The sequence below is a fragment of the Aedes aegypti genome, chromosome 3, assembly GCF_002204515.2.
Source record: "Aedes aegypti strain LVP_AGWG chromosome 3, AaegL5.0 Primary Assembly, whole genome shotgun sequence".
Taxonomy (NCBI): domain Eukaryota; kingdom Metazoa; phylum Arthropoda; class Insecta; order Diptera; family Culicidae; genus Aedes; species Aedes aegypti.
Window position 1 is genome coordinate 277,859,024 of NC_035109.1, and position 24,583 is coordinate 277,883,606.

At 38.1% G+C, this 24,583-nt stretch overlaps 1 protein-coding gene across 4 annotated transcripts in view; it reads right to left on the minus strand.

Annotated features, from left to right (window-relative positions):
* Positions 1 to 24,369, minus strand: part of LOC5577136 (leucine-rich repeat neuronal protein 2) — a 502,666-nt gene extending 478,297 nt beyond the window's left edge. For 3 of the 4 annotated variants that reach the window (XM_001663174.2, XM_021855555.1, XM_021855556.1), the window contains exon 1: positions 23,235 to 24,369. The gene's annotated coding sequence lies outside the window, so the exon portion shown is untranslated. Of the gene's footprint in view, positions 1 to 23,230 lie in introns of all 4 variants that reach the window. The other variant, XM_021855557.1, reaches the window with a different exon arrangement.
* Between the last annotated feature and the right edge of the window lie 214 nt (positions 24,370 to 24,583).

Consider the following 24,583-nt stretch of genomic DNA (forward strand, 5'->3'; position numbering starts at 1 on the left):
GAAAAGGCAAATAGGCAGCTATGAAAGCATATTTACCAAACTGTGTTTCAACAGAAACACCTAAAGTTTCAAAAACTTTAGTTTCAAATGACGAAAACAGTTGATGTTTTATACGCCTATGAATGATGATTGCAACTCCCCCACATGCCCCATCAAGTCGATCATTACGATAAACAAAAAAGTTAGGATCTTTTTTCAGTTTGGATCCAGGTTTTAAATAAGTTTCGGTAATAATTGCTATATGCACGTTATTAGCTGTAAGAAAATTAAACAGCTCGCCCTCTTTACCATTCAGAGAACGAGCATTCCAATTTAAAATATTTAAATTATTATTTGGATCCATTAGAAAAACGTAATCCAATATCAATTTGATTTGTAAATTTAACACCAACTTGGACTGCTTCAGTCATAGTGGTGGCTTTGAACATTGCATCAATCATTAGATTCAATTGTTCAGTTAGAAAATTAAAATCAGAGGCAGACATATCACTTGAAATGGGTACATCTGATGATTTTCCATTGGAATTTTCGGTAGACGAAGAAGCGGAGTAGGAATTACTTGTGGCGGTAGGGTTTTTTCCATTTGATTTGAAACAAGTAGAATGTTTACTCATAGTACGAACAGGAGAGGAGTTCAAATTACCTGTTACGATATCAGCAAAGGATTTTCCGTGGGTAGATACATCCAACGGATTAAAATTTGTTTGTGAATGAGCATGATTATGATCTTCCTGGTGGGTATGATTCCTAATCAAGCGATCGTTAACTGAAAAATGAGCATTGTTCGATACTCTACCAGGCAAATTCCGGAAACGACCGTTATCGTAACGGATATTATCCTTCAACTGCCTGGCACGAGCCTCAACGACTCTTTTGCGTGAAGAGCATTCCCAAAAGTTCGCTTTATGAGGGCCCTTGCAATTGGCGCATTCAAACTTTCTGGCATCTTCTTTCACAGGACAGACGTCCTTAGCGTGAGAAGAACCTCCGCAAATCATGCATTTAGCATCCATGCGACAATTTTTTGTACCATGACCCCACTTTTGGCACCGACGGCACTGAGTGGGGTTCTGGTAATTTCCTCCAGGTTTCTGGAAATGTTCCCACGTCACACGGACATCGAACATAAGTTTTGCTTTTTCTAAAGCTTTAATATTATTTAGTTCTTTTTTGTTAAAGTGAACTGAGTAATATTCTTGAGAAAGCCCTATCCGAACAATGCCAGATTGTGTTCTCTTTTTCATAATGATTACTTGGACTGGGGAAAATCCAAGTAAATCATTTATTCCATTTTTGATCTCTTCAGGTGACTTATAGTCACTTGAGAGACCTTTCAAGACAACTTTGAACAAACGTTCAGTTTTGTCGTCATAAGTAAAAAAATTGTGCTTCTTCTCTTCAAGATATCTGAGAAGAAGTTCACGATCTTTAAGAGTTTCCGGCAAAACGCGACAGTCTCCTTTCTTTGCGATTTGGAAGGAAACCTTGATTCAAACCATAATAGAGTTCAAGATCTCCTGCCTAAATCCCCCAAATTCGGAACAACTGACCACGATAGGCGGCACTCTTTGCTTCCTCACTTGAATCAAAGAGCCTGGGCTAGAGGCTGCTGTTCGGAAAATTTGTCTAGAGCATCTAACTGATTGCTCATTTCGAGTAGTGAATTCAGAGATTCACCCTTCCTTTTGTTAGCTGCTGATACCATGTTTAGTTAATAAACGAGAAAGACGTGACTTCGAGAGGTTTTTTCCCAAGACGGTGTCCAAGAAGGATTACACACCATATGTAAAATGATTTACCACGGGTCCAACGAAAAATCGAAGGCACGGGTCCAAACAAGGATCGTAAAGGAATCAGTAGTTGAAAAAATAGTACTGAAAAGTACTGTTTTTGTAGCACTGAAAAGTACTGATTTATTGCTTTAGGTAGTTTTTAAGAAAACTTCCAAGAGCAGAGAGAATTCGTGTACGCACAGCACGAAGGTACGAGGCGCACTATGGCAGAGAGGCTTGATTTTGGTTTGCGGACTGCCTATGTATCATGTATGTGCTATAATGATAGAAGAATGGAAGCGTAGGGAAACGTTGTTTTGTCCGTTTCTAATTCTAGCAAATGCTATGAACTGAATAGATTAACTGTGATACATGAAGAGTGGAAGATAGAAGCAAGTGGAAGACACAAATAGAAAGTACGAGAGAAGGGGAGGACCTGGGATTGAACCCAGGACTTTCTGCTTATGAAGCAAAAGCGATAGCCATTAGACCACCAAACCCGTCTCCCGCCGGTCGAAGGTCTTCTCGTAATGGACATTTTCTCAGCTCCCCAGGGTAAAGAGTATCTTCGTACCTGCCACACGGTATACACATGCAAAAAATTGTGAAATGGAAAAGAAAACTTTCAGTTAATAACTGTGGAAGTGCTCATAAGAACAATATGCTGAAAATCAGTCTCTGTCCCAGTTGGAAAAATTAGATTTGAATTGAAATTTCTGAAAGAACTTCAAAACAATTCCTGTTGTAATACCTCTCTAGAACCTCAGCATAATTCATATCTAAAACTTTGCATTTTTTTCCAGAAATGCTCCTAGAGATATCCACCAGAATTAACCTTCCAGTCGTCGCGCAGTTTGCCGCCGTCAGAACCACCACGTTGCTGTTGTGAACGAAAAGCGAAGTTTTTCCAGCAGTGTTGTACAACATACAACAGCGCGACGACTGAAGTGTTAAAGAATATGTTCCAATATATGATCCAATAGCTCATTCCGTCCAAGTTCATTTTTCCTCGGCCCCGGGTAAATAGTCACGTACGGAGGCTAAAAAGTTGAAAATTTTCTTCCAAATTGCTCACGTAGCCTCCACGAGTGGGGCCTAATCTCAATCAAACTCATCTCCGGTTGTTCGTGTTGTTCGGCGGCAATCATTTTGCCATAATGTACTGGCACAGTGAAGTGTACTGGGCTACCCCCAGCCGATAGAACATGTGTTCGGAAAGCAAAACATCGCTCCTCTGCTCTCTGTTCTGCACTTGGGTCGAGCCACCACCATGTAGAAGCTTTGAGCTATCATAGCGGCAATGGATTCATTCCCTGTTGGGCGCACCCGGCATAAAAATCCACCGGAAGCAAATTTCTCGAGAAAACAAATCGTGTTTACAATAAATTTCGCAATTCTCTTAAACCATCATCGCTTGCAATAAATTTTCCCCGGAATTGCCCAGTTCGCCCCATCAGGAGGGAGGCACAGCTCGGCAATTTTCCTCGCACTCGTGGGCTCTGTTGTGTTGCCGAGGACTCCTCTTGATGGTCCTGTTTGTGGCGGAGGTTATAGGTTTTTACTTGTTGGAACTCTAAGGAAAAAAGTACGTGTTTTATAGGCTGCTTTCCGGTTTGTGGCCTGAGTGGGGAACGTACGCGATGTGTGTTTCGATCCACCCCCAACAGTGTGGAGCCTACCGAAGAGGGAGAGTACATCTATGGCAACTTACTTTCGCCGGTGTTCCACGAAGTGTGAGTGGAATTGATATCTCGCACTTGCCAGAGTGCCTATAGAAATTCCAGGTCGTACTTCTCTGCGCTCTGTATGGGATGTGGTGTATGTTCCTTGGGGGTGGCAGGCACTTTCCTCCAATGTTTGTGTAGCCTTTTGACTTGAGCTTGTTAGTTCCTTTTACGAAAATGGAAGATTGACATTAAGATAACGAACACTGTAAGCTAGCTAGGGACAAAAGCAACGTTCGCGTGAGTTTAGCTACCAAGATTCTACCAACAGATAATTGCAACATTGGTTCAACAAGTTTGAGTAAGGAAATTTCCAAAACCCCATTCAGTGCCGTCGGTGCTAAAAGTGGAGTCATAGTACTAAAAGCTGCCGCATTGATGCTAAATGCATGATTTGCGGAAGTTTTTCTTACGCTAAGGACGTCTGTTCGGTAACATCAGAGCAATAAGTCTGAAAGATTTCCTGTTAGAGCTGGTGTTCCTCAAGGCAGCATTTTGGGACCAATATTATACAATATTTTCACATCTGACTAACCTGAGTTACCTCAGGGATGTTAAAAATCTTTGTGGATGATGCAGGCCTCTCCGCCATTTGTGGCATTTGTAGTCGATTGCAAAAAAAGTTTCGATATTTCATCTTCACACTTGTGTTCATGGGTAGAAATCAGAATCCAAAAACAAGATTATGACTCATGATATCATGATTCCAGCGTGTTTTCGTCTTATGAAAATACACCATGATTTGGACTCATGATATCGTGAGTCAGTTTGCCGTAACGCAACACACGCGTTAGGTTTTTGTAGCTGATTGCTCGGAATCATGATTCAAATGCCAAAAATGCTGAGTCGCGCATCCGTTTATGATCGACAAAATAAAAAAATAAGTTTAAAAAGCATACATCTAGATTCGAGCCAAGAACCTTCCGATTGTGAGCCACGTACTCTACCACCCGACCGCTTCGTCATCTTGTATTATGAGTGATCGATACGAATGAGATGAAGCAAAGTGCGCCGCTTAGTGTTTTCATACTGGATGTTTCGCTTATGAGGAATCATGATTATGACTCCAGGAACCATGATTTGTGATCCTGATATTATGACCTAACCAATTTATGAATTTCATGATTTGTAAATCATGGTGTGGGGATCAGATTTTTATCCGTGTTCTCAATTGTTGAGCTTCAAACATTCAAAGTAGGAATCGAACTCTTCGATCTAAACTTGCAAGGAAATCAATAAAATCAAGCATAGACACAAAACTGAACATACGTTTATAGCTGTAATCATTTAAGATTTATGAGCCGCCGACCAATTTCCACATCCAACTTGTCCGACTAGCCATGAAACAGCAGCAACTGGCACTAAATGATTTCGATGATCAGGGAAATTACGGACGTAATTTCCCGAAACAAACTAGATCTATTATTCATCGTTCCCCGACTGCCCCGTGTAATACATTCCTGTTGATAATGATGACAACGGCAACGAGGACAACGCATTCTGCTGCCTTCGCCAGCATAGGAAAAAATAACTGGCACAACATGACACAACAAAGTTTCACTCAACTCTATAATCCGGGAAAATGATGACTACGGCGGTATCCATTTACTGATGTTGCCCAGCTCTTCGGCGTTGGTTGGCAGAAAAAGGAAGAGCCACAAACTGGGCTAGCTTTGCTGCTCGGCTGTTGGCTGAGTTCGTCACCGAAAGGAAAACACAGACGGAAATCTAATTTCATCCCCAGCGACAACTGTTCCTCTCTTCATGTTGACCGTTAGTGACATTCCTTAGTCATGGTTGTTCGTGGAATAAAAATAGGGAACTGTGCTGAGAAGTTTCGACATCAATTGATTTTTTGCATGAAATTTAGCTTGTGAATAACTCAATTCTATATAATTATTAAGACAAAAGCATTTCATCTTTGAGTATCTTCTTCTTCTTCTTGGCATTAACGTCCTCACTGGGACAGAGCCTGCTTCTAAGCTAAGTGTTCTTATGTGCACTTCCACAGCTATTAACTGAAAGCTTTCTTTGCCAAAGCTACCATTTACGCATTCGTATATTGTGTGGCAGGTACGAAGATACTCTACATATGCCCAAGGAAGTCAAGGAAATTTCTACTACGAAAAGATCCTGGACCGACCGGGAATCGAACCCAGACACCTTCAGCATGGCTTTGCTTTGTAGCCGCGGACTCTAATTTATTTTTAACAACTTTTATGAAGACAACAACATGAGGTGTCCGGTAAGACCAGAACTTCCACTTCTATTTTAAATTTACACACAGTGGATTATCTAGAATCAAGAGACGGAAATTTAGATTTTGTCAGCTTCGTGCGCTTTTGAATAACGTTTAAACCGTCGACTTTGCCGATATGGTTTGTTTGAAGAAACTTCTTCGTATATTAAGGCGCATAATCCTCATTATACAAAACCTTCGTATCATAAAACAAATACACGGAAAATATGTAATCCCCAAATCATGAATTACAAATCATGAAATTCATAAATTGATTAGATCATAATATCAAAATCACAAATAATGGTTCCTGGAATAATAATCTTGATTCTTTATAAGCGTAACATTCAGAGCGACAACACTACATGGATTGCATCATGTGATTCGTTTCGATCATCAGCATTTCAACATGATGAAGTGGTAATGTGGTGTGATAAGGGATTCTCAATCAGAAGGTTCTTGGTTCGAATCTCGCTCTAGTTTTTTTTTTTATGATGTCGATCATAAACGGATACGTGGCTCATGATTTTAAATATGTGATTCATGATTTCGAGCAATCCGCAACAAAAACATAACGCGTGTGTTGCGTTATGGCAATTTGACTCATGATATCATGAGTCCGAATCATGGTATATTTTCATAAGCTGAAAACACTACATAATAAAACACAATTTGAATTTATTATAGTTTTAAGAAAATTTCCAACTTTAATTACAATTTATATTGCCAACCACGGTTTAAAGGATTACAAAATTGAGAATATCTCTCACTTATCATTTTCTATAACAATCACGTTCCGTAGCACATCATGAGAGTATGTTTTATCTTCTTCTACAGCTCAGATTAGATCGGTAGGAAAACAGTGCATGATAAAACCTATCAAAACAAGCTCCAAATCTGGGGAACAGTATTGATATCGTATGTTTGAGGATTGTTCATCATGTCAGTGAATTGAAACGCCATCCCTCAATGGTGGACAAGCGAGAGAAATGGCTTTTATTCTCGTTCTCTCTTTGGGGCTCTCGCTTACTACCGTTATTTATCAAGCTTGTTACAACTTGTGGATCGATGCAGATATGATGTTTTTCTTTGCTTGCTTCGATCATGCTTCAAAATCAAATGAGAGCGGATTCTTTAAGAGGGCAAGATCTGTCATCGATTTCGTCTATCAACCTAGGATGGGTTTTTGTCGAAGTCTGCGATGTATCCAACTTCGGAGCGATGCGTTTTTTCGTATTCTGATGTGCATTCTAAAGTTGGACACCTGGTATATTCTAGAAGAAAATTCATTGGGCGATAGGAATGATTTGTTTTCCTACCATATCAACAGCAATCGGGAAGAGAAAATGTAAACCAATTCAGTGTAAAACGCAATTCTCCAATGTTTTGTCGGGGAATTTCTACAGAGACATTATGCAGACAACAGTTCAGAGATTTTTATTTTAAAATCTCGTCCATAGAATGCAGTAACTCCTTCAATGATTCCTTCAACAAGAATCATCAAGAAAAATGTCAGATAACTTTCAGAAATTCTTTCAATGACCCCTCCAGGAACTCCTCTGATAATTTTTCCACACATTCCTTGAGAGATTCTTACGAGAATTCTCAAAGGGATTCCTCCAGGATTCCACCAGAGATTCCACCAGAGATTCCCCGAGATTCCCCCTTCTGTTTTTTCAAAGAATGCCTCATTTTTTTCCACAAAAAAGTTGTTCAAATTATAATTTATTAAAAGTTTGCAAAAGAGCCAGCCACAATTCACCAAAAGTGTTCATCCCAACATAAAGAGATTGAGTCAAAATTTAAACCTAAATAAGAGCTATCCTATTCAACTTTTTTGTTAGAAGATGCAAAACTCAATAATAAATATTTTTTTCTGAAGACATCGAACGTCTGAAATTGACGAGAACAGAGAAAACACTTTTCCTGTTGAATTTTCGATTCGGACCATTGCGCATAGGTGTTGAAAAATTCCACCGCGGTTCAACCAAAGATTCATCTAGGGTTCTACCAATGATTCTATCAGGAAATCCTTCTGTGATTTCTCTAGGAAAATTTCGCCGCCAAACAATTTAGAGATTCTTTCGAAAACTCCTCCAAGGATTTTAGTGATTCTTGACATCATTCAGATACATTCCAGAAATTTCCCTATGGATTCCTCCGAAGACTCCTTCTCGAATTCTTCTACAAATTTTCCAGCGATTCTATTGAGAAATCCCAAAGTGTTCCATCAGCAAGTCCTGCAATTTCTCGAGCGACTCCTCCAGAGAATCCCTTCAGGAATTTTACTAGAAACTTCTTCAGTGATTTTTGAAGGAATTGCTCTAGGCAAAATTCACCGCTTAATGATTCAAAGATTTTTTTCGAAAATTCCTCCAGGGATTACATTGAGTACTGTTTGATCCTTCGACCTGGTTGCTTGCTCTTGCGGGGGTGGGCGACGAGGGCAGGATCAATAATGTCGCGTGTCGTTCGCGTACCACGGTGGAATAGTATCGCGGATGGCGTTAGTAGTGTTTGATCCTTTGATCTTGTCGCTTGCTCCTGTGGGGGCGAGCGACAAACACTTGTTCGGCGTTTAATGCGTTTATCGAGTAATATCGCGAATCCGGTTAGGCGCATTAATTTTATATTATATACTTATCGTTTACCAAAACGAATCCTTTACCCAACCCTTGCCCATATCCAAACTCCCAGTGTCTACTTGTGGAAGTGCAGAGGACCCCTCGGCTTCTATAAAACAAGTAACACGTCAACATTTCCCTCCCATCCCTAAATTGACCTACATTCGGACGCAGCCGGCGCCATTATTGTTTGTTATAATGATGAGAGCACCAGTACTTACACATTGAGGATGCTACTGATCCCGAGTAGTGTCTGTTGGTTCTCTGTGTAAGTACAGCTGTTCTTGCAATAACGGAGTAGCATCTGCGGACGGTCAATCATGCTCATGCTCATGCTCAATTTCTCCAGGGATTTCATTGATTCTTTCAAAGATTTCACCTCGACATTATTGAGATACTTTCCGAAACTTCTGCAAAGACTCTTTCGAGATTTTCGCCTTCAATTTCTCCACGGATTCCCTGAAGAAGTTCTCCAAGATATTTTCGAGAACTTTTCCGGGTATTTCAGTAATTCCTTCAAAATTTTCTCTACAGAATTCACCAAGAAATAAATTAAATACAACATACCCGGGATTTTTTCAGAAATTCTTCCAAAGATTCATCCAGATATTTTTCCAGAAATTCCCACGGTGATTCCCCTAGAGATTAAACAAGGCTTTCTCAGGAATTCCTCATGCAAATGTATTCAGGGATATCTCCTCAGTATTCCTCAAGGAAAACCTGCAGAGATTACTCAACAAATTTCTGTAGGGAAACTTTGCCACGAAATAATTCAGAGCTTGTTCGAAAACTTTTCAGAGGATTTCGGTAATGTTAACAAAAAAAAAAACACAATTAAGATATTTTCCAAAAATTCTTCAACGGGTTCTTCCAGAAACTCCTCCAAAATTTCACCTGCAAATTTCTTTATTTTTCAATTGCTCCACCGAATTTCTCAAATTCGGAAATAATCCAAGGATTCCCTCAGGAATTCTGCCAAGAGCTCTTTTAGCGTTTTCTAAGTTAATTTCTTTAATAACATTTCCCCAGGTAATAATTCAGAGATATTTTTGAATACTTCTCCAGGGGTTGCAGTACTTTCTCCAAGGATTTCCTCGAAAGATTTCTCAGAAATGTTTGAGATATTTCCCAGAAATTCCTCTCAAAAACCTCCCGTAATTCTTCCAGCATTTCTACGAAGAATTCTAAAAGGGGTTCCTCTACAGATTTCCTTTAGGAGCTCCTGCAAGGATTTCTCGAAATAATTCAAGCATTTCAGTAATTCCTTCAAATATTTCACCTGGACCTAAACTGAATTTCTTGAAATTGATCCAATTCCAATTCAATGGAATTGTTTAGGAATTATTTTTGCATTTTTTCTAGGGGTTCATCCAGGAATTCTTTAAGAAATTTGTTCTAGGATTTACTCAGGAATTGATCCTAAAGTTCCTTCGGGGGGTTCATAACCATTTTTTAGGAACATTTCAGCAGGAAGAATTTTTAAATGATTATTCCATAAACTCACTTAGAGAATGCAGTGAGTTTTTTCTACAGTTCCATCATGAAATATTTCAGATTTTTGCAGAAAGGCTACACCTGAGACTTTTTTAAAAGACACGGACACCGTCTTCAGCCATTTAGCTGCACAGACTGTAACTTAACAGGACAAGCATGCTCCAATGGTACAGCCGAGAAACATTCCTCACGAAAAGTTTCAATGGCTGCAGCGGGAATCGAACCCACACCCCATGACACGATACGCTCATTGCCTGACGACACTAACCGCACGGCCACGAAGCCCAAAGGCATTCTTCCAAAAAATCCCAAAGGGCTTCCAGCACTTTTTCAGGGATTTCTCCACCGAATTCCTTCAACTCCTCCAGGAATTTGTCATGGGATTGCTCTAGGGAAATTTAACCGCTAAATAGTTGAGATTTTTTTCGAAAGCTCCTGCAAGGATTTCTTAAGGATTCTTTCAAAGAATCTTCCATGGGTTCCTCCAAGAATTCTCTGGAATTTTCCCAAGAATTCCCTCAAGAATTTCTGCATAAGCTACTTAATGTATTTCTCATGGAATTTCTCTAAGATCATTTCAACAAAGTTAAGAATATATTTTCGAGAACTTCTACATGGATTCCAGCTGTTCTTTGAAAGATTTCTTCAAAGAATTCACCAAGAAAGAAATTCAGACATTTTCCTGAAATTCCTCCAAGCATACCTCTTGGCACTCCTCCAAGAATTATTCCTGGGATTTCTCCCACAATATCACCAGTAATTCCGCCAGGGATCCCCTCAGTAAATATTCCGCAATTTTTCTAGACAATTCCCTTAATGACTCCGCCCAGGAAACGGGATTTCCTCAGAGTTCTTCTTCTTCTTTCTGGCATTACGTCCCAACTGGGACAGAGCCTGCTTCTCAGCTTAGTGTTCTTATGCGCACTTCCACAGTTATTAACTGAGAGCTAACTATACCAATGACCATTTTTGCATGCGTATATCGTGTGGCAGGTACGAAGATACTCTATGTCCTGGGAAGTCGAGAAAATTTCCAACCCGAAAAGATCCTCGACCAGTGGAATTCGAACCCACGACCCTCAGCTTGGTCTTGCTGAATAGCTGCGCGTTTACCGCTACGGCTATCTGGGCTCCTCTCCTCAGAGTTACTCAATTGATTTTTTTTTCGGGAATTCTTCTAGAGCTCCCTTCAAATATTTATCCATGGATATTCTTTCCGGAATTCGACTGAAATCTCATCATAGAATTCCGCTAAAAATTACATGAACCGTGGTTTTTTGCCAAACCCATCAGTGATAACTTAATCATTTCCACCAATAACCTCAGGAATTTCAACAGAAATTTTCTCAGCAATTTCATCATGTTTTCTTCCAGAAATTACACCTGGGGTTGTTTGAAAAATTCCCCTTGCATTCCTTCAGGAAATGTTTCAGTCAATCCTCCAGGAATTCCGCCAGTAATTTTTACAGGAATTTCGCTAGAAATCAAGAATTTCGCTCCGCCAGTATTCCTCCAGAAATTCCACTTCTTAAGGAATTCTTGCAGGAATTTCTTCAGGAATCAAACACGGTATTCTACCAGGAAGTCATTCAAGGATTCCTACAGCAATTCACTTATGGATTTCACCATCAATTGAATCACGGATTTTTCCAGAAGTTGCACCAGAAATTTCTGCAGAAATTCTACCAGACATAAGAATAACTTAGGGTTCAGATGACCAATGATCAATATCGACACAGATTCTAAAAGTAGAAGAGTTTTTTTGAGAACATTATCTAACAAGGTGCAAAAATATCGAGAAAAAATGTTATCGCGATTTGAATATTGTTTTTGCGATAAAAAATGAAGCTGTTAGTAGAGGGGTTAACCTGGAATTTTGGCAAAAAAAAACCTTAATGCAGACCATGACAATCATGAGAATGCCCCCACTTAATTCCATCCGCCGACATATTGGTACGCACACGAGTCTCTAAGGGGATTTATTGTTTATAAACCTATAAATAAAAGGTTTATTATTACAAAAAAAATAATAAAAATTAAGTTTCTGATTATAACTCTCAGATAGTGACAAGAGAGAGGAGACAGATTGCGAGCTCCCGAAAGTCAAAGGAACCTGTCACCAATTGCCTCTGGAAAACTCGAACATTCGAAGGGCAGAGCGTGATAAACCGTCAAAATTCAAGTAAAATAATTAAAATTTCTAAGTGTTTTTCGATGATTTCACATTTTAAAAAGTTGAATACCTAAATATAGTTGTGTGTTGCCAAACTGCTATTGTTTTTTTTTTTTTATATTCTCATGCTTTTCCATAGTGATGAAATGAATAATTTTGACCAAAATAAGTTCATCTGACCATGGACCTATGCACGAGTTCACTAATTTGACGTTTGAGCGGTGCCGAATTCACTGGTTACAATGGCCACTTAAATAACAAGGCATCGCTAAAACGTCAACTAGTGAACTCGTGCATTGGTCCATTGTGCAAAACCCAAGAATTAAAGAAAGAAGTCAAAGAAGGCAAAAAAGCATGCCAACTGTCAGTGAGCTGTCTCGTCTCTCTCAGGTGATAAGTTGTTTACTTTGTTCGCCAAACATATTTCATGGCATACTTGTTAACACTCAACTTGATTCCATCCAATATAAGAGATATTAGACGTATGAATCCAGATATTTAACAGTATGTTGCTCATAGGGATCGATAAGTCAACGAAAATGTTTCTCCAAAACATCTTTGCGTTTGCTGCCATTCAATGCTGCTCAAGAGGGAACATCAGTCAATACTTGCAGTGCCTATGATATGGTAAACTCCTGATGTGACTCATATGCATTGTTATTCGTGTCTGCCCTCATTAGTGGGTATCAGGGCTGGAAAGCGTCAATGTAAATAGATAATGTCGACTTTTACATAGATACTTCCATCACTGTCATCAGACGGCGAGACATTGACAGAAACTTTTTTCAAATTATCTTTTATTTTCCCGTCGCTACGGCTTGTGACGGAATCGTAAACTTGATATTTTTTGGTTTATTATTTGGCATGATTGTTATTTATATTGCTGGAATCATGGAAGGATATCTACTTCACTCATCAAACTCATTTACTTCCCGAAATTCTCCAAATATAGATAAAAATTTTAATAGAAAAAAAATTGTCCTTATGAGAGCTCTGTCATTGCGACGTGACGAAGTGAGCACATGAAATGTAACTTCGTCTAGTGACAGTGAGAAGACTTGTTTCGTCAGTGTCGTAAGTCCGTCATGATACTTAAGGTGAAGATGAATCGAAGCCAAACCTCAAATTTTCAAGAGCACAAATCTGGAGAACCAAGCATCCGTTTAAGATGAAAACTTAATCCATTGGTCACAAGTTGGGGGTGACCAATCGATTAACTCAAGAGCGGTCGCGCATTCAACCATCGCCAGCGCCACCTCGCTTGAGTTGTGTATGAAAAGCGAGCTTTTTTAAGGTGCGTGTACTCAGTACACGCATGCGACCGATCTAGGGTTAAGTTTTCAGTTCAAACGGGTGTTCGGTTATTCAGATTTGTGCTCTTGAAAATTTGAGGTTTTGCTTCGATTTATCTTCACCTTAACAGCCCTGGTGGGTATAAATTGATGCCAAAGGAATGAAATTCAATTCCACGCAAAAAATGCATGCATACAATATCCATGCAAATCTTAGTACAACTCTTCATATTGAATTTCAAGTTTAAAACATAATATGGCACATGAATCTGCTGTCCTGGAAATAAAACACTGTGTCGGGTTATTGATTACTTAGATTAGATTTTTGAACAAAAAATGCAAAATGTTAAGTATATTTTAAAAACGACCTGGGGCAGACACGAACATTCTGGAAATGCCATTATTTTTTGTTTTTGTTTTTTTTTTAACTTTCAAGCCCGGGGTGTCCCGTCTCTGTGCATTCAGATCAACTTTTTTGTTGGACTGTGTTATAATGAGAGCACCAGTATGCACACATTGAGGATGCTACTACTCCTGAGTAGCGTCTGCTGGTTCCCTATGTAAGTACAGCTATTCTTACAATAACGGAGAAGCAACTGCAGGTGGTCAATCATGCAATACAATCATAATCATCGGTTTATGTGTACATCTTGATGTGGGCCAAGAATATTACAATGTTTAAGGAAAGGTCTTACGTATGTAAAGAATTTGCAGTATTAACGGCTTATTCATCAAACTAGCAGTAAAGCTCCAAACTTGCTCATAAGTAATGGCTATTCTCCATGTAAAAAACTGATATATTCATCAAACAGAAGAGTTTTTGAATACTGTATGCAGTGGCCATAATAATTCAAATATACCCTTTTTTATGACGCATTTATGTCGTCAAAGTGCACCTCGCTACGTTCACCCAAGTTTTAATAAAAATCCACTTGCCAATTGAACGACGTGTTTCTACCAGAGCGTCATCGCCATCAATTATAGTCATCCGCATAAATCACACTCTCTCCGCCAACTGCCTTCACTTCATCACTCGTCATTCATTCACGCGCATTCAGTGCAACATCTACCAGCCATGTAGTGTTGTTACTTGCAATCCGGGGATTAAACCGGCTATCCGGCTGCCGTCGACACAATTTTCCAACCACTCGACCTCCCAACGAGGATCCGCTCGTCGGTCGGTCGCTTCAAGCCGCCTACAAAAGAACAACGCAAGATTGACAGACAGCAAACGGCAGCATGGGAAAAAAAAGTGCATCGAGTGAATCGTCGTCGCCCCAAGAAGAGCTCTGTGTGTAAGTGTTTCTGTTGCGAGATTTAATATTTTGATAAACAACTCATTTACATACATTTGCCGGTGCGATACTCGTATTTTTCTCTCTCTGGCACTGGGCTTCCAATTTCCGTTTTCCATTCATGTTTTTCATTTTCCGTAGTTCACATCAGCACTTGAGCAGGGAACAACAAACGATTTGATACAAAAACTCTTTTTGGTACCAGCAAAATTGGCCGACCAGTAATCTTTATTGCAACGTGTGAAATTCGTTAAACATCTTTTTAGATATCAGAATTCCGAAATGAGAGCATGTAGCTTCTCATAACAACGAGTTAAGAATAACATAATGCCCTGTGGATTCTGACTTCTGAAATTATTTCCCCTAAATATTTGCAGTTGCGCAAAAACTGTTCAGTAACATATTAGTTGACACAAAGTTCTTTAATCGACTTCATAAGTATCCCACACAATTCATCCAGCTCGCTGGTACAGAATGCATATCAATGACAAAAATGCATTTTGATCATATTGGCACTTACGTCGGCTATGCGAGTATGGGCAGTAAAGCGACTACAGAAATCCTGAAAAAAAGTTTACTTGTCATACACAACACAATCATGGTGCAGTATATCACAAGATAGCCGAGGGTGCAACCCAACCTAAATTATTCCCTTAAGGAAGTATTTCTTAGCTAGATCCTTGAGAACAATTTTGTCGGATTCCCACCGATTTAGCGTGGCGAAGTTCAGAGGAAGATACAAAAAAATTGCTTGAATCACCATAAACTGCCTGCAGAACTGCTGGAAAATGTTTGAAGAAGTTCCTGTAAGATTTATGCATAAACGGGCCATGTGTAGTACCCCTCCATGTGAAATACATCATCAGCAAAAATTACCAACCAACAGCAATTTGTGAAAGCTCATCCGGAAAACATTTTACGATGACTTTTTCCACGGGGAAAGATGATATTAGTAATATTCAAATGTCAAAGTCACGTGATATTCATGATATTCAGCAGCCCAGCCTGTGAATGTCGGGAATCTTTATTTAAAAATTCAGCAAAGAACTCAAATTTGCAGAGAAAACTTCAGAATTTAACGACACTACACTCGTTAAAAAAAAATTTCCGGTTGTTTAGGGCGCGTTGTATAGATAAGTCTTTTTCACTAAAGCTTTTTTATTGAATTGCCGATTTTTAAATTAACTATCCAAGATCTTCTTTTCATCCCTGGGCATACCAAACTTTTCCACTACATCTTCTACTGAATTGGCGCCCAGGAACTGATCTAAAGCTTCGACAAGCACTTCGAAATTGCACTCAAAATATCTTTTTATTCAAAAACTTTGAAGAACTCTTTTTTTATACAAATGATGGACTTTTGGACTGAAACATGACAGCTGAAGTCTAGTGAATATGTTTGTGTATAAATATTTTTTTTTTATTACACTGTAATTTTATTTTAATTCAAAATTACGAAATACTCTTATTTTTCTAACATCAATCAGGTTTTAGAAGTGCAGTAAACTTTCTTACCCTTGATAGATAGATTGTTTTTATTATATTGAAATTTATTCTACAAGAAATGCGAAAACAATATTTCAATAAGTTTTGTCTTCAAATCAAAATTCAATGCATTGACTTGCGAAGTTTTTTGTTTCTGTCCAAAAATGTATTGGCCCTCTGCAATTATTACAGCCATTCCATGAACAACCGATCTAGTGGGTAACCGAATTCCGTAAAAATTTGATATTTTGTTCCTTATCCGAAATAAAGATATACGTGTTTCTGGATTTTTTGATTAGGGCCACTATTTCCAAAATAGGGTGACCAGAAAAATCACGATTTTGCTAAATTTTTATCTTTTAAGATATTATAACTTTTGAACTGCTCGACCGATTTTCAATTTTCTTGGACGAAATGAAAGCTAAAGATTATGGCTTTTCAAAAAAATATAAATATAAAAATATAAAATATATGTTTTGAAGGCCTCGGGACAAAAGAGGCATTGCTGTTCTCATTTTTTCTTGTAAGTTCGGAAAATTTTACGTTTACTGTCAAATGTTTAGCGATGTATGTTTTTTAGTTTTCGAGATATTTTTTTTTCTGAGATAAAAAATCAGTCATTTTTCATCGGCACTCGCTGTAGGTCTCAGCGCATTAGATTTGCATTTTAATCATAACTTTCGAACAGCTCAACCGATTTTCAATCTTTTTCTATTGAATGGAAGCTTATTTCAACTATTCAGAACAAAAATATAACTCTGTAAAAAAATGTTTTACATGAACAAATATAAAGTTTTTCTAAAGGAGTAGAAAATTTTAATTTTTTTCCATGTAAAAAAAAACCTGGGTTTTATATTTTTTTATGAAAAGTTGAAATTTTAAGCTTTAAATCCATAAAAACGATTGGAAATCGGTTGAGCTGTTCAAAAGTAACGATTTTGAAAAAGAAATAAAAATCCAATGCGCTGAGACCTGCGGTGTGTTCCAATGAAAAATAACAGATCTTTTTTTTTTTTCAAAAAATATATCTCCAAAACTAAAATACATCCATCGCTGAAAATTTGATAGTAAACGTGAAATTTTCTGAACTTTAAAAAAAAATGAGAACAGCAGTAGCCCCTTTTGTCCCGAGGACGGAAATTTTTATTTTTTGTTTTTCTTGAAATTTTTAGCTTTCATTTTGTCCAAGAAAATTAAAAATCGGTCGAGCGCACAGTGCGTTGCTCCATAGACAAAAATCAAATTTCAAGTTATTTTATTCTGCGCTAATAAGTACCCACAAGTGTTTATAGATAGCATCCGCTATTGAAACAAGTATTTATAAGACATACAAAGCACTAAAACTACTGCAACAAGCTTCGAAAGCATCCATTATCGGAGTAGCAGAAAAACTAAATTTTGTCGCATGTTTTCAGCATTCCTTTCAACTAGTACGGAGAGTTTTGAAACCAATGTATTTCATCAAAATCCGAAAGAGAACATTACTGGAGGTTGGTAAAGTATATTTGATGGGATAATAACACCAATTTTACCTTTGAATATGAGAAATCGACACGTTCCACCCTAAATCACCCACAGACATGTTTTTTAGAGTGTCATGTAAAAGGTCTGAAAGATACAGCTGCAACTCCCTGCAACTCTTCGAGATTTTTCACTATTTTTAGGGGTATTCCTTAACCAGCACAAGTGTGAAAATAAGTTGTTTGTGATGGAAAATCCGAAAATCTTGCAACACTATGTGGTCTCGGCTCAACCAGACATTACACCAGAGCAAGTTTATGCTTAAAATAATATATTTCAAATGTAATTTCCAAGATTTTGATCAAATCTATATAAATAAAAATGGAATGGTGTTTGTATGTCACGAAATGGCTCACGAACGGGGCAACGGATTTCGATGATTCTTTCTCCATTTTGTTCGTCAAGGGCTCAGACGTGTTTGTGTGTATAAAAGTTCCAGGTAATCACTGGGAAAGCAGGAAAAACACGAATGAACGGAACTGTCATTTTGTGTGGGACGATTCATAGCAATTTTCAACAGCCTACTTGATGGCAAGACGAAATTTGCCGGGACCACTAGTTTAATATAAAAAACTGAAAAATTAAAAAAAAATGCAATTTATTGCGTAAAGGCGTATAAGTCACTTTTGCAGCTACGAGTGATAAGAGAAATATTTGCAAATAACTTCTTACATCATTATGAGCAATAAAAGTACGAATGGCATGGTTTTTCTTGGAAATTGCGCTTGGGACAGTTTTGCGATTATGCGTATATTATATGTCATTTATGCAAATTGTAGCTCTTTTGACCAGAAACAACTTTCCCTTCCATACCAAGGTGCTCAAATGGCTTAATCTTCTAGTTTCGATTTTTATCCCGCAGCTCCATACATTCAACGCACTGTGGAGCGGTTCAAAAGTTAGAATTTTTCAAAAAATAAAAATTTGACAAAGTTGCGATTTTTATGATAACTTTATTTCGGAAATAGTCACCCTAATCAAAGAATCCAAAAACACGTGTATCCTTATTTCGGATAATGAACAAAAATCAAATTTCCACGGAATTCGGTGACCCACTAGATCGGTTTTTTGTGGAATGACTGTATATAAAAGTCAAAAAACTACATATCGTCGATTTGAGTTCTGATGAACGGTAAAAATGATTAGATATTTAATAGGATGTTCATTTGTTTTTTTATCAATAAAATAAATTTTGAATGCTACTATGAATCAGCTGATTTCAAAAGACAAAATTATTATCAAACTTGTCACAAAACATCATAGAGTTATTTTTACACATAGTTTCTTATCAGTAAAAATAATTCTGTGATGTTTTGTGACGAGCTTGATAATAATTTTGTCTTTTGAAGTCAGCTGATTCATAAATTATGGGTGATTCAACTGCGTGGAGTGACTGTATCTAAAATTCATTTTTCTGCTCAAACAAGTTTACAGGAGATTTTATATAATATTTATGTAAAAAAACAACATGCTTGAGTTCTCGTAGCTTTTCGTCATTTTTTTAGCTTATTTTCGTAATTTGTTTCTTAGCGTAAACAAAAAGGTTTTTATGTTTGCTCAGACATGTTGGCTAGAATTCTACACTTAATGTTTCGTTGAAAAAAAAAACATGTCATCACCATGAATTTTGATTTACAAGCAAACAGTCTAATATTTTAATAGTTTATTTTAGGTAAAAGATATTATGAATATTTTCCATAAATTCTTTAGTTGCTAAAATATATTCACTAGACTTGTATAATAACATTTATGTTTCTTATAGTTTTTAAGCAATAGATATTTTGAGTATAATCAAAAATTTCTTTTGCTGCTCAAAACAATCAAATTTAAAACTAAAATATATTTGTCATCGCTTTAAAATTTGATATATAAATAAACAGTCTTTAAAATGCCGTTGTTCTTACAGTAATTTTTTTTATGTCATCATAGTTTACTATTTTTCCCAAACATGCCGACCGAATATGTACAAGTGAGTTCATGCTTAACCAGTAGGCTTCTGGGCTGACATACAAAAACCAAATTGCTCGTATTTGAGCATAACTCCATATTTTTTATGACATGTTGATTCACTAATAGTTGTAATTTCATAAGTGATGGAAGGTATAGCTCCGGATTATTGTGGACAAAATTGTTTCAGAACATCTCTGGGTCAGGTAGAGTGAAAATCACATAAACTTCCATTTAGAGCTCATTTATCATTTGGAAAAGAAATGTTTTCATACAAAATGTGAAAAAGCCCATTATTTGTAATAAGTTACGAAGGCTCAGCATATTTTTTAAATTTATAATTAACCTAAAGTAAGACGAAGACCTCCAGGATATTCTGGAATTTCGCCATAATCAACACAGGTTCATAAGTTATTTTTTAGCGATTGATGTCTACGTTGGTTGGTTTACAGCACTCACTAAGTCTTAACAGACGTGTTCACATTGGAATTCATCCAAATGAATCTATGACATTTGGTCGAAAGACATTTAGTCGAATGACTTTATTCACCAACAATTGATGATTCAGATAATCCGAAAGAATAATCTCGCCAAATTTGCAAAACTTAGAAAATAATAATAAATTTTACCAAATGATCGTTTAACAAACCATAAGCTCCCAACCAAATTTCCGTTCAACTAAATGGCATTCGACCAAAATAAATAGTCCAAAGCAATTCGACCAAATTTCCATTCGACCAAATGTCCGTTCGACCAAACATCATTCGACCAAATGTCATTCGACGAAATGTCCTAAAGCCCATCCAAATTATCCTGGAATTCTGGTCCTTATGATCTACCAAATCTACTACAGTCTATACTAACCCAATTCTCTTGAAACTTTCTCCTTCCTATCCATAAAGCTTCATATGGCTCAAAAATTGTACTGCTATGAATATTGATAATCCCAAGGTCATAACATATGGATATGTTAAAACCATTTTATTTGAATACTAAGTTAAGTTGCGTATAGAAATTGATGCCTACAACTTCAGTATGTTGTGAAGACCTTGAGATTATCAATATACATAGCAGGACACTCTTTGAGCCATATGAAGCTTTTTGAATAGTAACGAGAAAGTTTCAAGAGAATTGGGTTAGTATAGACTGTAGTAGATTCGGTAGATCATAAGGACCTGAATTCCAGGATGATTTGGATGACTTCCAATATCCAATTTCTTGTCAAAATTTGAGGACAAGTTTGTTAAGGCTTAGTGAGTGCTGTAAACCAACAAACATAGACATTAATTGCTAAGAAATAACTTATGAACTTGTGTCGATTACGGAAAAAATCCAGAATATTCTGGAGGCGTTAGTCTTACTTTAGGTTGATTATAAATTTTAAAAATATCCTGACAGAGCATTCGTAACTAATTAACTCAAAAATGAGTGTAGTATCGATCGCGTTACTAACGAGCACGCATGCACGAGGCAATGCACGCGAGTTTACCATTTCATGTTCGATAAAAACTGCAAAAACTGAGTCCACAAGGTTATCTAGATAAAAGATCCCCTTACGGAAGTAAGGCTGAGTCGCTTTACATGAGTATGCAAATATCGATCGTTGATATCTTTTTTTTTATGCTGAAGATTGATCTGAGCTATTATAACCGTAGCCGCTACCCAAACCAGGCACAATTGTGCTTTTTACAATCTTAGCACTAAGATGATTAGTAGCGAAAAATAAAACAAATCTATATCTTTTAAAAGTCATCAAAGGCGAGAAAGCACAGGATACACTGTGTAAAACTCATTCTCCGAAACTGTTTTGGTGAAAATATAAGTACCAACATATCCATAATCCCACTCTTATTTAGCCTCAGTTTGGAGACTGAAGAAGGGCAGCCAGAAGAGTTATCCAGCAGAAACACAAGGTCACCTCCCAGACAACCAGAAATCGTATCAAAGTTCACGTAATAACTCGTTTATTCATACAAACTACATCAAACCCGCAAAACACGGTGGATGAAATCGTCAGATTGACGAGTTTCCTCGCATAAAACGCTTTTCTTCTGAGTTCATTTGTACATTTTGTTTCGTCCCGTACACTCGTACAAAGTAGAGACGTTCCGATACTTCCGATAGATCGGAATATCGATATTTTGCTTTCAATATTCGATATTTTGGTATCGATATTTCCTTCCGATGTATCGTAAACCAATATTTGGATAACAATTGTAGGGGTTTCTCGTAATACTAATGATTTTTAAATAATTGAAAGCAGTTCACATACCAATTGTTGAATGATTTATCAAAAAAGACGATATTCATGTCCAAATCGATCAAAATGCCGATTATATTGAGGGTTCATAGAATTGTTTGCGAATCGTAGGAAACTAAACGTTACGTAACTAAGCGATACAAGAATTTTTCGCCATTCAAATGTATCAAATGATATTGCGATATATCGATATTTTGATTCAATATATCGGCGGTATCGATACTTCGATTCGATAATCGTATCGAATCGAATATCGATACTTCGCAATATCGGAATGTTCCTAGTACAAAGTAAGTCGAATCATTCCGTAGCAGCTGTCAAATCGACAATTGTTATTACACGATAAGTCGCATAAGATCACAGGTTAGTTCGGTAGAAGATTTATACACTTTATTGTTTTAAGCAGCGCAGGAAGGGAACAATGGACCGATGCACGTGTTCACTATTTGACGTTTGAGCGGTGCCGTGTTATATACGTGACCATGGCAACTAGTGAATTCGGCACCACTCAAACGTCAAATTAGTGAACTCGTGCATTGATCCATGGACCGATTGACGAGTTCATTATTTGACGTTTGAGCGGTGCCGTGTTATTCATGTGACCATGGCAACGAGTGAACTTGGCACCGCTCAAACGTCAAATTAGTGGACTCGTGCATTGATCCATACAGTGGAGCTAGGGGGTGCGTACTGGATATCAACAAGCAGCCATGCTACTGTCGAGCTAAAATTTTCATAAAAATGATTTGAGTATGCGTATGATTGTGCGATCAATACTTGACACAAAAAATACAAACTTTAAAAAAAAACCGTTATATTTGGTCGTGTTTATGCATACGCTTCCAAAAACTTGTAAAAACAATTCTTACTAATCTATGATCAGAAACTATCTGATTCAGCTGATTTCTTGGACATATTGCCTGCATCAAACTGAAGAAACATTGTGTGAAATATTCTAGGTGTTCGCCTTAAAAATGGTTTCCTGCGAGACAAGCAAACAAACAACAGTTAGCACTGGTGTAAAATGTTGTGTTCAAATTGAATGACCAAAATGTTCGAGTTAACACCCCTCAGCTGTAGAGGGCTCCTTGGCTACCTGGCTCTCTACAGACCACGTTGGCGACTATGTTTTGTTTAAAACCCCCAACCATTCATTCCTAAGCACGATAAGCGTGAAACCACATCAAATCAGAAATAAGAGATCACCTATGAAGTGGACTTTTACCACCAAACCTGACAGTCCGGAGTGTCAATACTAGAAACGTAGTGGTCGTGAAAAGCAAGTCAATATGGATGATTAACTCCTGACGTACTCTACAGCAGCTATTGGTATCGTCGCCTCAATAACAGCTCTGTATGTAACTGTTTCTGTGGCGAGATCTAATATTTTGATAAACAACTCACTTACATTTGCCGGAACGATACTCGTCTTTTCCCCTCTAGCACTGACTGGGTTTTCAATTTCCGTTCACCATTTGTGTTTTTCGTTTTCCGTATTTCACATCAGAAGAACCACTTGAGCAGACTAGAACAATCCATTCGATTCAAATCTTCTTCCCACCACTAGTCGGCTCGGCAGCAAACTCGACCGACCACACTAAAACTTTATTGCAATGCGTGAAATTTGTTAAACATTGGTATTAGCATAACAATGGACCGAAAATGCCTCTTACGCCACTCACTGGCACTGTGCCCCTCTCACAAAAGGTTTCGTTCTTCTTCGGCACCTCTTCCGCCCACGCAGCATTTATTCTGGGCCCAGCAGTGGGACATGTTTTGTGGGTTCTCTCTTCGCTTCTTCCGCTGTTGCGACAGACTTTGACTTCCCCCGGGGTCCGGTAATAAAATTCAATTTCCCACTAAACGATCGGCCTTTTTATGTGCTCTTCTGTGATCGGTTACTCTTTTTTAACGTTGCATCCGCTTCTCGAATGACAACCAATCCACCGAACTGCCCATTCACATTATTCACTTGGCCAACCTCATTTTCACCGTCCTGTAAAAGGTTTTTTTTTCACTGCCGGTGTGATTTTCACTATCTTGCTTTGCTGCCAACGAACGAACGAAATCTCGTCGATGATGCTAACTTCACCAAGTCTGGCACGGAAACCGAACACGTTCACGTTTCACATTCCACGTGCATGTTTGCCGGAATCACTATCAACAAATCAGTGCTTCCCTGAGCTCCCTTCGGTCACTTCATCACGTTTCACCGTTCCTCAACAGTGGATTGCTTCTTGAATTCAAGCAAAAAATTGCATATTTATACTCGTCAAAAATTTTCCCGATCCGAGTTCTTCTCGCTTTTCTCGCCCAACTCTAGCAAAGACACATCCTGCGAAAAATTTTCCCACTTTCAACTGCCCAACAGTATCGATTTCCACGCGGTGCAAAATTTACGTCCACTCGTCGTCGTCGTCAACACAAGCTCTGTCGGGTACGTGATTTTTTCGCAAATCCTGCATTCAAACCGGGAACAAATCACTAACCCCTAGATCAGAAGACGCGCGCGCTTTGCCCGATGGCAGACACACTACTGAAGAGCCAAGTGGCCACGAGTCAGCAGTCGATACCAGCCGGCTTCGTTGCCGATGCTCTCGAAGAAAGGACGACCCGAAGCGAGTGGGTGAGCGAGCATAAGCGATGCAATCCCGAGCATGCACTCGCGGTGAGATACGCAACATGCTGCCGATGAGGGCGCGATGTGACGGTTTATGCTGTAGGTATGGTTGCTCTAATCTCAAGCATAGTTGTTTC